This window comes from Oncorhynchus mykiss, chromosome 2 (genome assembly GCF_057628025.1).
Source record: "Oncorhynchus mykiss isolate SJ-2025 chromosome 2, ASM5762802v1, whole genome shotgun sequence".
Classification (NCBI taxonomy): Eukaryota; Metazoa; Chordata; class Actinopteri; order Salmoniformes; family Salmonidae; genus Oncorhynchus; species Oncorhynchus mykiss.
The window spans coordinates 78363458-78377841 of record NC_143023.1 but is presented as its reverse complement, the minus strand read 5'-3'; the positions used below and the strand labels follow the sequence as shown (position 1 = coordinate 78377841).

Genomic DNA, 14384 nt, shown 5'->3' with positions numbered 1-14384 from the left:
TGCAAGCCTACGACACAAACAGAGAGTCAACTAAATGAAGCTAATGCTGAAATATTTAAATGGTAGTATTCCACAGCCAGCTATTGAAGTTGGCTTTTATACTGGATGTAACTTGTCCTAGGCTACATTCTTCTCTATTAGACACTCAACAATAATGACTGCTGTTTTCACACAGAAGACCAGTACAACAACTGGCACTCTCATTGCTATGGCAAAGTATTTCTTTCATGGGAAAAATCAGAAACACCATCCACTATTAAATAGTTATTAGACTAACTTGATCTGTCTTTACCTCTCTAACAGGCACTTAGGCCTAACGGATGTCACACTAAATCATAATTTCAATGTAAAAAAAAAAATCTTTAAAAAAAAATCAAAGGTAACATTCTTTACAGTTTACAGATGGGTTGGTTCACAGACTGATATACATAAATCACCTGAACTTTGAACCTTGTTAGAGCTAGTACAACTTGGAAATCAGTGATGGAATGCATCCCATTCAATGCACAAATATCAAACTGATATTTACATACTCATGCAAATATGTTAATGTAAATAAAAATGGCTTGCAAATGCCTCTTGATTTTCATAGCCTACTCGAAGAGCCATAATGTGTCACAAACAAACACACACACACACACACACACACACACACACACACACACACTGAGGGAGAAATAAGTTGGCTAGCATGGCTAACTTAACATTAGCTGATTAACGCGAATGTTTTTGTGAAGGTGTTTTACCAATGTTGTCTCTTACCGGCTTATAGCAATTCGGTGTAAAACGACAGAGGTCCTCGTCTCTTATTTCAGGTGTATTCTACTCCGGTTGTCTTGCCAGAGCGCATGGTGCAGTTGAATCTACTCTCCACTGTCCCTGTCAGCGACTCTCTACAAATATTCTGCACATGCATCAGTCCTGCTCACGCCACTGTAAACAACAGTCTGATTGACATCTTAAAGAGGCAGTATCCAATGATTTGGCGGACATGTAAGAAAAACGTTTTTTTCCTGATTTTGATGATCTCATAACGTTTGAGCTATTTATCGTACCTGTCTCATGCCTTTAACATTATCCGAGTCCTATCTACATGTTCAGCCCTCCTCCCGGGTCATGGCTCGAAGGGGTCCAGCTTTTGTCAAAACAACGTCAGATTTGAATTTTCGCAGCAGGATAGGATAACTTATGCAGCAGGTTAGGATAATTAACGTAGCAGGTTAGGATAATTATTTTAAGGTTAGGGAAAAGGTTAGCAGACATAACGTTTTTTTGACGTTAATTTACGTTTATTTTACAAAAGCTGGATCCCTTCTAGCCATGACTCCTCTACCGCCAGTTAGTGTAGCCGCACACACTTACAGAGAGAGGTTGAGCTATTTGGTGATAGCAAACAGTTCGATGTAGGTTACTTTAAGTTCTTTCACAATGACAAACTGAAAGTTGTACAATGCTTCAGTGAGTTGTCTGTGATGTCAAATTGTTGCAAGTTGTAATAAACTTTGTGTAATCCAATGGTATCTGGCATCTATGGCCAAATACATTGAAAAGAGTAAACCCTAGCTAGCATCTCTTTTAACATCACTACTCTAGCACTAAGCTAAGCTACACGTACATGCAGAGACTTGTTAGCTATTTTCATGAACATTATCATTATATTTTTAATGCTTCGAAAAACATGCACTGAAATTGTTACAGCAAAGATTTGTGCTGCTGCCCACCTGAGATATGCCTGGCTACATGGGGGCCAGGGATGGTGCCACAGAGAGAATGGAATTTAAAACACCATGCTAGCTTGTATGTAAGCCAGCCATATATATATATCCCTATTTCATAATTTGGCATAGGGGTGATGACTAGGCCTATAATAGATTTACCTATTTTGTGCGCCTACAAAGATTATATCTCAAATAAAATGTTATTTGTCATATGTGGCGAATACAACAGGTGTAGTAGACCTTACCTTGAAATGCTTACTTACAAGCCCTTAACAAACAATGCAGTTTTAAGAAAATAGAGTTAAGTAAATATTTACTAAATAAACTAAAGTAAAAAAATACATGTTAAAAAAAGTTACACAATAAAATAACAATAATGTTACAGGGGTACCGGCACCGAGTCAATGTGCGGGGGTAAAGGTTAGTCGAGGTAAATTGTTACATGTAGGTAGGGGTAAAGTGACTGCATCTGACAAATGTAATCATTAGTCCAGAGTGCTTCCAAATAAATGTCTCCGGGTGAACAAAATCTAGTCCCGAGTTCAAAATGTAATGTTGGAGACCTTATTTTTCACTTTCAAACCTGTCTGTGCACCTAAACTGATTGGTACATGTATGATGTACAGTAAAAGATCCCAACAGCTCCTCTTAATGTTATATGATTCATGCTTCTCTTGAATTTAATGGAATGGAATGTCCCTGTGGGCAGGATTGTGTTCCATACTGTACATGTCTGAACTCATAGGCGTATCCAACACAGGGACCCTGTTGAGCTTTATTTTTCCTAGAATGGAAAACTAACAAGCCTCCACCTAAAGTAATAGAACAAAGCAGGCAGCTTCCTCTAATAATTATGTCTTAATTGCACACACTTGGCAAAGGTTCTGGTATGTCAGTGAGTGCATATCTGCTATACAGTACTGTGTTGCTCAGTTGGTAGAGCATGGCACATGCAACGCCAGGTTTGTCGGTTCAATTCCTGTCCCCACAGGTACAAGGGGAAAAAAGTATGAAAATGTATGCACTCTACTGTAAGTTGCTCTGGATATAAGTGTCTGCTAAAATGTAAATATAATTAGGCTACTCATTTCTTGTTTGGCATCAGGCGCAGGATGCAAGTTTGTGCATGTTGGTAACTTAGGCTATGTTGTTACATACACTACTGTTCAAAAGTTTGGGGTCACTTAGAAATGTCCTTGTTTTTGAAAGAAAAGCAACATTTTTTTGTCCATTAAAATAACATCAAATTGATCCAAAATACAGTGTAGACATTGTTAATGTTGTAAATGACCATTTATCAGCAACCATCACTCGTGTGTTCCAATGTCATGTTGTGTTAGCTTATCCAAGTTTATCATTTTAAAAGGATAATTGATCATTAGAAAACCCTTTTGCAATTATGTTAGCACAGCTGAAAACTGTTGCTCTGATAAAAGAAGAAATAAAACTAGCCTTCTTTAGATTAGTTGAGTGGCCAGAAACAAATCATTTTCTTCTGAAACTCATCAGTCTATTCTTGTTCTGAGAAATGAAGGCTATTCCATGCGAGAATTTGACAAGAAACTGAAGATCTCGTACTACGCACTGTACTATACCCTCAACAGAACAGCATAAACTGGCCCTAACCAGAATAGGAAGAGGAGTGGGAGGCCCCGGTGCACAACTGAGCAAGAGGTCAAGTACATTAGTGTCTAGTTTGAGAAACAGATGGCTCACAAGTCCTCAACTGGCAGCTTCAATAAATAGTACAGGCAAAACACCTGTCTCAACGTCAACAGTAAAGAGGCGACTCCAGGATGCTGCCTCTGATCTGGCGGACTCAATAAACACAAATGCTTAATTGTAAATTATGTCTGTGTTGGAGTGTGCCCCTGGCTATCCGCAAATGAAAACTAATAAAACAAATCGTGCCCATTTGGTTTGCTTAATATAAGGAATTTGAAATGACTCATACTTTTACATTTGATTGTAAAGTATATTTTAGCAATTACATTTACTTTTCACACATTTCTATGCTTGGGCCGCCACTATAAGCATGTTATTATCAGAGTAAAAAGGTTCATGTTTGCATGCTACAGGCCCACTGAAGCTAGGAATTTTGTGTCCCAATCTCTGAGATATAAGGCTGTATACTTCTAGGAAAGAATCTGAATATTTGAATGCTGTGATAAACTTTCAAACACTTAGACAACTTGTTTGTGCTTTAGATGTCTGATAAATGGAGGACATTATAATTAGTACTGTTTACTTTTTAATTTGACGTGAGCCTAAACACCCTTCCTCCGCCCTCTAAAGAATATCAATGTTCTGTTGAAAGTCATCTCTTGGGAATCAAGACGCAGATTTTGGGAGGAGTGGTGTAGTGGTATAATTAGCTATTTAATTTGATAGAGTTAAAGCATCCTCCTTCCACCTGCTGCCATACCAACTGTGTCAATTGTCTAGCAACAACAAGGTTGTAATGGTAGCATTCCATTCACAGTAACCCAGGGGCAAGAGGGTCAAACTAATGTACCCACACCCTGGCTTAAAAGTCTGTTACCAGGCCCTTTACTACATTCTCTGTCATCTGTATGTAGTGGTCAGCTCATTGCATAGCAGCCTTGTGTAGTGATGCAGGGCTGTCTTATGGTAATGCCCGTTGACATCAGAGTGCAGTGATGGTGGGAGAATAAAATGTATAAAACCTGCAGGCCATATATACAGTGCAACTGGTTTCCCTGGTTGGTTTAAGACTAATGACTGGTGAGCAGGGACAAGCTCTCTACAACACAGATTCCAGTCAGTCACCACCAGCTGGAAGTGTTTCTCTCTCCACAGTCAAATTACACATCTGAGGGTACTACCTGGACCCATGAGCTGCCCGCTCCAGCTGTCTGCAGCATTGATCTCCCTTCCTCTCTCACACACCCTACAAGGCATCCCCTCTCAATCCACTCTCTCTCATCACTAGCGGGCAGTGTGGATGATTGCCATTTGGCCAAGAATGTTAACCTCAGAGAATTCAATTATCTGGTTAAATGAGATGAGCAGTAAGTAGGCAGTGAAGTTGATGAGGCTCAACAGGAAGCCAGCTATACAGACCGTGTCAGACATAGCTGGTCAAAGCACAAGTGCATGATGGAAATGGATGCTCAGATAGGATGGCAGCAAAATGTATCAGATAAATCAGGCAAGTCAAACAAACAGCTTCTTTGTGTTATGTAAGTGTAACAGTTTCGCTTCAGTCCCTCTCATCGCCCCTACCTGGGCTCAAACCAGGGACCCTACGCACACATCAACAACAGTCACCCTTGAAGCATCGTTACCTATCGCTCCACAAAAGCCGCAGCCCTTGCAGGGCAAGGGAAACAACTACTTCAAGGTATGGCGTAGCATACCGTATATATATTTTTTCTTTGCATATCTTTTAAAAATATTTTTCTAAACCTCAACTTCAAAATGTTTTCTAAATTATTTTTCTTTACTTTCGAACCGGAATCCCCCAACAGAAGCTAACTACTGCCAGCGGTCATCAGCTAACCTCTAGCTAGGAAATCTCTCGCCAGTTTACACAACACGATTCAAACCAGAGCATCCCGGCCTTATTTACTCTCCATATCCCCGGATTCCTACCGCAAGCTCTGAACCTTTTCACCCGGACCATCGCAGCTAGCTAGCTGCAATCCGAGTGGCTACTCCTGGCTAACGACTTTGTCCCGAAGCAAGCACCAATTAGCCTAGAGCTAGCCCATGCTAGGCCCATCTCCCGGCTAGCTGAATAGGTCCATCAGCCAATTTCTTGGGCCACTATACCTATTTTGCCAATTGGACTGGGCCCCTTTACTACATGGAACCCTACAAATCCAACACGGCTGGTCTGCCAACAGAATAGCATGAGGAGGCTCTGCACGAGGAGGCTACAACAGACTTCTTCCGTCGCGACGTCCCTCTAAGGCCCTTCTGCTAGCTTGCTAGCCCCGGCCCTCTAGCTGCCTGAATCGCCGTGTCTCCAGCCAGCTTAACTACTCATTGGACCCCTATGATCACTCGGCTACGCATGCCTCTCCCTAATGTCAATATGCCTTGTCCGTTGGTGTTCTGGTAAGTGATTATTGTCTAATTTCACTGTAGAGCCTCTAGCCCTGCTCAATATGCCTTAGCTAACCCTTTAGTTCCACCTCCCACACATGCGGCGACATCACCTGGTTTAAATTATGTTTCTAGAGACAATATCTCTCTCTTCGTCACTCTATGCCTAGTATTACCTACACTGTATTCACATCCTACCATACCGTTGTCTGTACATTATGCCTTAAATCTATTCTATCAAGCCCAGAAACCTGCTCCTTTTAATCTCTGTTCCGAACGTACTAAACAACCAGTTCTTATAGCCTTTAGCCATACCCTTATCCTACTCCTGCTCTGTTCCTCTGGTGATGTGGAAGTTAATCCAGGCCCTGCAGTGCCTAGCTCCACTTCCATTCCCCAGGCGCTCTCATTTGTTGACTTCTGTAACCGTAAAAGCCTTGGTTTCATGAATGTTAACATTAGAACCCTCCTCCCCAAGTTTGTTTTATTAATTGCTTTAGCACACTCTGCCAACCCTGATGTCCTAGCCGTGTCTGAATCTTGGCTTAGGAAGACCACCAAAAACCCTGAAATTTCCATCCCTAACTATAACATTTTCCGACAAGATAGAACTGCGAAAGGGGGCAGAGTGGCAATCTACTGCAGAGATAGCCTGCAGAGTTATGTCATACTATCCAGGTCTGTGCCCAAACAATTCGAGCTTATACTTCTAAAAATCCACCTTTCCAGAAACAAGTCTCTCACCGTTGCCGCTTGCTATAGACCACCCTCTGCCCCCAGCTGTGCCCTGGACACCATCTATCTTCAGAGCTCGTGCTGCTAGGTGACCTAAACTGGGACATCCTACAATCTAAGCTTGATGCCCTCAATCTCACACAAATTATCAATGAACCTACCAGGTACAACCCCAAATCCATAAACATGGGCACCCTCATAGATATCATCCTAACCAACTTTCCCTCCAAATACACCTCTGGAGTCTTCAACCAAGATCTCAGCGATCACTGCCTCATTGCCTGCATCCGTAAATCGGTCTGGAGTCAAACGACCACCCCTCATCACTGTCAAACGCTCCCTAAAACACTTCAGCGAGCATGCCTTTCTAATCAACCTGGCCCGGGTATCCTGGAAGGATATTGACCTCATTCCGTCAGTAGAGGATGCTTGGTTGTTCTTTAAAAGTGTCTTCCTCGTCATCTTAAATAAGCATGCCCCATTCAAAAAATATTGAACCAGGAACAGATATAGCCCTTGGTTCACTCCAGACCTGACTGCCCTTGACCAGCACAAAAACATCCTGTGGCCTACTGCACTAGCATCATATAGCCCCCGTGATATGCAACTTTTCAGGAAAGTTAGGAACCACCACAAGACCATGGAGAATAGGAGCACCTCCTCCCAGCTGCCCACTGCACTGAAGCTAGGAAACACTGCCACCACCGATAAATCCACGATAATTGAGAATTGCAATAAGCATTTTTCTACGGCTGGCCATACTTTCCACCTGGCTACCTCTTCCCCGGTCAACTGCCCTGGACATGCCCAAGCCTCCGCAATTTCTCCTTCACCCAAATCCAGATAGCTGATGTTCTGAAAAAGCTGCAACATTTGGACCCCTACTAATCAGCCGGGCTAGACAATCTGGACCCTCTCTTTCTAAAATGATCTGCCGAAATTGTTGCTACCCCTATTAGTAGCCTGTTCAACCTCTCTTTCGTATCGTCTGAGATCCCCAAAGATTGGAAAGCTGCCGCGGTCATCCCTCTCTTCAAAGGGGGAGACACTCTAGACCCAAACTGCTACAGACCTATATCTATCCTATCCTGCCTTTCTAAGGTCTTCCAAAGCCAAGTTAACAAACAGATCACCAACCATTTCGAATCTCACCGTACCTTCTCCACTATGCAATCTGGTTTCCGAGCTGATCATGGGTGCACCTCAGCCACGGTCAAGGTCCTAAACGATATCATAACTAGAGGTCAACTGAATATGATTTTTCAACGCCGACACCGATTACTGGAGGACCAAAAAAAGCTGATACCGATTAATCAACTGATTTTTATATATTTGTTATAATGACAATTACAACAATACAACACTTTTATTTTAACGTAATACATCAATAAAATCAATTTAGTCTCAAATAAATAATGAAACATGTTCAATTTGGTGTAAATAATGCTTTTGCTTTTGCATTACTTACACCAAACTGAACATGTTTCATTATTTATTTGAGACTAAATTGATTTTATTGACAAAGTGTTGGAGAAGAAAGTAAAAGTCCAATATTTGCCATGTAAAAATAGCTAACATTTAAGTTCCTTGCTCAGAACATGAGAACATATGAAAGCTGGTGGTTCCTTTAACATGAGTCTTCAATATTCCCAGGTAAGAAGTTTTAGGTTGTAGTTATTATAGGAATATTTCTCTCTATACCATTTGTATTTCATATACCTTTGACTATTGGATATTCTTATAGGCACTATAGTATTGCCAGCCTAATCTCGGGTGTTGATAGGCTTGAAGTCATAAACAGCGCAATGCTTGAAGCACAGCGAAGAGCTGCTGGCAAATGCAGGAAAGTGCTGTTTGAATGAATGCTTACGAGCGTGCTGCTGCCTACCACCGCTCAGTCAGAATGCTCTATCAAATATCAAATCATAGACTTAATTATAAAAACACACAGAAATACGAGCCTTAGGTCATTAATATGGTCAAATCCGGAAACTATCATTTCGAAAACAAAACTTTTATTCTTTCAGTGAAATACAGAACCGTTCCGTATTTTATCTAACGGGTGGCATTCCTAAGTCTAAATATTGCTGTTACATTGCACAACCTTCAATGTTATGTCATAATTATGTACAATTCCGGCAAATTAATTACGGTCTTTGTTTGGAAGAAATGGTCTTCACATAGTTCGCAACGAGCCAGGCAGCCCAAACTGCTGCATATACCCTGACTCTGCTTGCACAGAACGCAAGAGAAGTGACACAATTTCCCTAGTTAAAAGAAATTCATGTTAGCAGGCAATATTAACTAAATATGCAGGTTTAAAAATATATACTTGTGCATTGATTTTAAGAAAGGCATTGATGTTTATGGTTAGGTACACATTAGTGCAACGACAGGGCTTTTTTCGTGAATGCGCTTGTTAAATTATCACCCATTTGGCGAAGTAGACTGTGATTCGATGATAAATTAACAGGCACCGCATCGATTATATGTAACGCAGGATAAGCTAGATAAACTAGTAATATCATCAACCATGTGTAGTTAACTAGTGATTATGTTAAGATTGATTGTTTTTTATAAGATAAGTTTAATGCTAGCTAGCAACTTACCTTGGCTCTTTGCTGCACTCGCATAACAGGTAGTCAGCCTGCCACGCAGTCTCCTCGTGGAGTGCAATGGAATCGGCCATAATCGGTGTCCAAAAATGCTGATTACCGATTGTTATGAAAACTTGAAATTGGCCCTAATTAATCGGCCATACCGATTAATCGGTCGATCTCTAATCATAACTGCCATCGATAAGAGACAATACTGTGCAGCCGTATTCATCGACCTGGCCAAGGCTTTCGGCTCTGTCAATCACCACATTCTTATCGGCAGACTCAACAGCCTTAGTTTCTCAAATGACTGCCTCGCCTGGTTTACCAACTACTTCTCTGATAGAGTTCAGTGTGTCAAATCGGAGGGCCTGTTGTCCGGACCTCTGGCAGTCTCTATGGGGGTGCCACAGGGTTCAATTCTCAGGCCGACTCTCTTCTCTGTATACATCAATGATGTCGCTCTTGCTGCTGGTGATTCTCTGATCCACCTCTACGCAGACGACACAATTCTGTATACTTCTGGCCCTTCTTTGGACACTGTGCTAACTAACCTCCAGACGAGCTTCAATGCTATACAACTCTCCTTCCGTGGCCTCCGACTGCTCTTAAATACAAGTAAAACTAAATGCATGCTCTTCATCCGATCGCTGCCCGCACCTGCCCACCCATCCAGCATCACTACTCTGGACGGTTCTGAGTTAGAATATGTGGACAACTACAAATACCTAGGAGTCTGGTTAGACTGTATACTGTCCTTCCAGACCCACATTAAGCATATCCAATCTAAAATTAAATCTAGAATTGGCTTCCTATTTCACAACAAAGCATCCTTCACTCATGCTGCCAAACATACCCTCGTAAAACTGACTATCCTACCGATCCTCGACTTCGGCGATGTCATTTACAAAATACCCTCAACACTCTACTCAACAAATTGGATGCAGTCTATCACAGTGCCATCTGTTTTGTCACCAAACCCCCATATACTACCCAACACTGCGACCTGTATGCTCTCATTGGCTGGCCCTCACTTCATACTCGAGCCCATCCAACTACCTCATCCCCATACTGTATTTATTTATTTGTTTTGCTCCTTTGCTCCCCAGTATCTCTACTTGTACATCTATCACCCCAGTGTTTAATTGCTATATCGTAATTAACTTGCCACTATGGCCTATTTGCCTTACCTCCCTTATCCTACCTCATTTGCACACTTTTTTTCTACTGTATTATTGACTGTATGTTTGTTTATTCCATGTGTAATTCTGTGTTGTTGTATGTGTCAAACTTTTTTTTTTTTTTTTTTTTTAATTTTTATTTATTTATTTATTTTATTAATTTCAAATCAATACATAAAATCACATGAGGGAACACAAGCATACATAGATTACAAACAATAGACAATCGAGCTAGGGGGTACAATATCACATTACAATTACACAAGGACCTTAAGGGACATGCATATACTTACAATTCAAACAGCTTTTTTGTTAGTAGAGCATTTAACTGTCTTAAAATACAGTTCAATTTATTTTTGTAGGGTACGAAAATGTGGTTTTCTGTTTGTAAATTTACATTTGTGTATATGAAATTTGGCCAAAAGAATAATAAAATTAATTACATAAAAATGATTCCGCTTATTTCTATTGTATGTGAAGAATCCAAACAGTACATCTCTCCACAATAGTGTAAAATCTTCATAAATGTGTTCAATTATAAACCTACTGATGTCTTGCCAGAGTTTTCTTACATGAACACAATGCCAAAAAAGATGCACAACTGTTTCTGGGTGGTCATTACAAAAGGAGCAATTTGAGTTGATGTTTTCCTTAAACTTCTTCATATAGTGGTTGGCAGGATAATATTTATGAATAATTTTAAAGGAAACTTCCTTAATTTTGTTAACAAGTAGGTATGTGTGTGGCAACATCCAAACTTTTTTCCAACAGATATTCTCAATAAATCCATTCCAATAAGGCATGACATAAGGTATAGATACAACATCCTGCTGAAACAAGGTTCGTATCGCTCTGTTGTTGAATGGACCAAAAGAGAAACAAATCTTTCCTACTGATGAATCAACAGAGTCAATAGAAGGTAGGCTCTGAGGGTCAGGTCTTGACATGTTCCTGAATAACATAGCAACACCTGAGGGAATGGCATCTAAAACAATTGCAAAATCTTTAGGTGTTACAGGGACCTTGTAAAGTGATAAGAATTCTTTATAACTGAGTAAAAGACCCTCTGCATTTACCAGTTGGCTCACCAATAGGATATTATTTCGGAACCAATATTCTAAAAACAGAGAGGTATTTTTATACAATATATCCCGATTATTCCATATATAATATCTGTGTGGAGAAAAATTGTGTTTATAAATTAAGGACCATGACAAGAAAACCTGCCGATGAAAAGCAGAAAGTTTCACTGGAACTTTGTCAATATTATAATTGCAAACCAACATGAAGTTAAGGCCTCCAAAAGTAGAGAAGACATGATGAGGAATAAAATTCCAGATAGAAGTGGGTCTTCTTAGAAATTGTTTTATCCAATTGATCTTAAAAGTATTATTTAAAGTAGTAAAATCCAGAAAATTCAGTCCTCCATTCTCATAAGTGTTCATTACAACAGTTTTCCTAATGTAATGGGTACGGTTTCTCCAAAGAAAGTTGAAAAGCATCTGGTCTATCTCCTTGCTTATTTTACGGTCAAGATATAAAGATAGCGCACCATATGTTAGTCTAGAGATACCTTCAGCCTTGGTTATTAGGACGCTTCCTTTAAAAGATAAGTCCCTCTGTAGCCATTGATTTAGCTTCTTCTGTTTTTTTTAATAAGAGGGTTAAAATTTAGAAAGCCTCTAGACTTCTGATCCTTTGTAATGGTTATGCCTAAATATGTAAGTGCTTCTTTTACTGGAATACCATAATATGAAGGTGTCACACAATCTTTGACAGCCATGAGTTCACATTTCTTAATGTTAAGATATAGACCAGACGCTTTGGAAAAGGATTGTATCACATTGATCGATATGGGAATTTGGTTAGCGTCTTTCAGAAAAAGTGTAGTATCGTCAGCCAAGCTGTATGTATGTGTATATGTATGTATGTGTTGAACTGCTCCGCAGGTCTCAGAGCGAGTGACGTCACCGATTTGAAATGCTATTAGCGCGCAGTGTTGCCAATTTAGCGACTCAGTCGCTATATTTAGCGAGTATTCAGACCTCTAGCAACTAATTTTCAAAAAAGCAACTAGCGACAAATCTTAGTGACTTTATTGGAGACTTTTGGAGACTCTGACATGAAAGCACGTATTGTTCTTACTCTTCTCAACGAGCAGCGGATGCTGCCGTGGGCCCCACCCCGTCCCAAAGCACTCACATCCCATCCTGGTTTACAATAAAAAACTATTAACCTGAATTAGGGCCAGACTAGTTACCATAATTTTCTCACATTGCCATTGACAGTTTCTTCTATTGTCTCTTTTTGGTCCATTTAGATTGTATACAAAAAAATGTAAAAAATGTTATGGTTAAAAATGTTCATGTTTTACTGTGACTTGTTGTAGGCCCCTAAGTGGACCCTAAGGTTAAAAACCAAATTAAGAAAATTAACCTAAAAATATATATATTTTTTAAACGAAGTGTCTCTTTTGGGTCACATTTGCCGGTCCCAAGCCCGGATAAAGGAGGAGGGTTGGAATTGTGACATAAAAAATAAAATTAACCTGTCTACGATACTGGTTCCCAATTGGGAATCACCCCTCCCACGTGCAGCTGAAACGGTGGCGCATGGAACGCAAAAATATTCTTAAAAATATTTAACCTCCACACATTAACAAGTCCAATAGCTCAAATGAAAGATAAACATCTTGTTCATTTAGCCAGCAAGTCAGATTTCTAAAATGTTTTACGGCGAAAACATAGCACATATATATGTAAAACCACCACCAGACACAGCTCATTTCAATAGCCAAAACATGCAATCAACAAACGCAGGATTAAAAAATAAATCGCTCACTAACCTTTTGAAAATCTTCATCAGATGACAGTAATATGACATATTACACAGTACATATTTTTTTTTTTCAATAATATGCCATTTATATCCATAAATGTCCATTTACAGTGAGTTCACCTTCAGAAATTACTCAAAAACGCCCGCAGGAAATCTATGTAGCGCGGCAAGATAACGTAAAATAGACATCATAAACTTTGACTAAATATACATGTTCTACATATAGTTAGAAAGATACACTGCTTCTTTATGCAACCGCTGTGTTAGATTTATTTTTAACGTTACAGAAATCGCACACTATTCCATATTGTGAGACAGCGCTCAGTTCCAAGCTACATTTCCACGTAATGTTGGAGTCAACAGAAACACAGATTTAAGCATAAATATTCCCTTACCTTCGATGGTCTTCGTTCAGAATGTTCTGGAAGGCTTCATACTTACCCAATACATCGTTTGGTTTCAAGTCTTGCGTCTTTGTATTAGCTACTGCTAATAACATCAGCTGAAATGCACCCAAAACGTCCTCTGGTCCGGATAAGTTGCGCATCAAAACTTCAAAATTACACATTATATGTCGACTAAACAGGTCAAACTAAGTGCAGAAGCAAGCTTTATGATGTTTTAGACGTGCAAAACAAACTTCAATTCAATCGCCCATCGTCTGCCCTTCTCTTCAGTGCTGGAAACAAAGGAATGACTGTGACCAATTCGCGCCCATACGCACAGCCTATTCTCTCGTGGCACGCACTAATTTCACTCCCATAGGGTCAATTCTCGCAACGGTTTGAAGCTCTAATGAAAGAGGACATCTAGCGGAAGAGATAGAAAGTGTCCGCAGAATCATAGCTGGTTGGGAAGGGTGGGGGCCATGACGTCAAAGTTGCTCCAACTTTCATGGCCACAAAAACTAGTTTGGAAGAATGCCTGCCCTGTGAGTTCTGCTATACTTACAGACATAATTCCAACGGTTTTAGAATCTTTAGAGTGTTTTCTATCCAATAATAATTTTTATTTGCATATATTAACAATTTTTGACAGATTTTTTTTCCAGTTTACTAGGGGTACCCAATCTCTCCAAAGGGGGCGTATGTCTGCCATATCCTCAACAGGTTTAAAAGAATCGACAGAAGTTCATTTGTAGTTCTAAACATATAGGGTGTTTTTTTACTCACTTTTTTGTCTCTCCCACAAAGTTATTAATCTCTCCGACAACATCCATCACAATTACATGCACATGGCCGATT

General features: G+C 40.0%; 1 protein-coding gene across 6 annotated transcripts in view; it reads right to left on the bottom strand.

The window, feature by feature from the left end:
- Positions 1 to 13695, bottom strand: part of LOC110496993 (ras association domain-containing protein 7) — a 63743-nt gene extending 50048 nt beyond the window's left edge. For 2 of the 6 annotated variants that reach the window (XM_090208663.1, XM_090208674.1), the window contains exon 1: positions 763 to 1111. The gene's annotated coding sequence lies outside the window, so the exon portion shown is untranslated. Of the gene's footprint in view, positions 1 to 762; positions 1357 to 13581 lie in introns of those variants that run through there. The other 4 variants (XM_090208669.1, XM_036956271.2, XM_036956251.2 and 1 more) reach the window with 4 other exon arrangements.
- Positions 13696 to 14384: the final 689 nt, after the last annotated feature.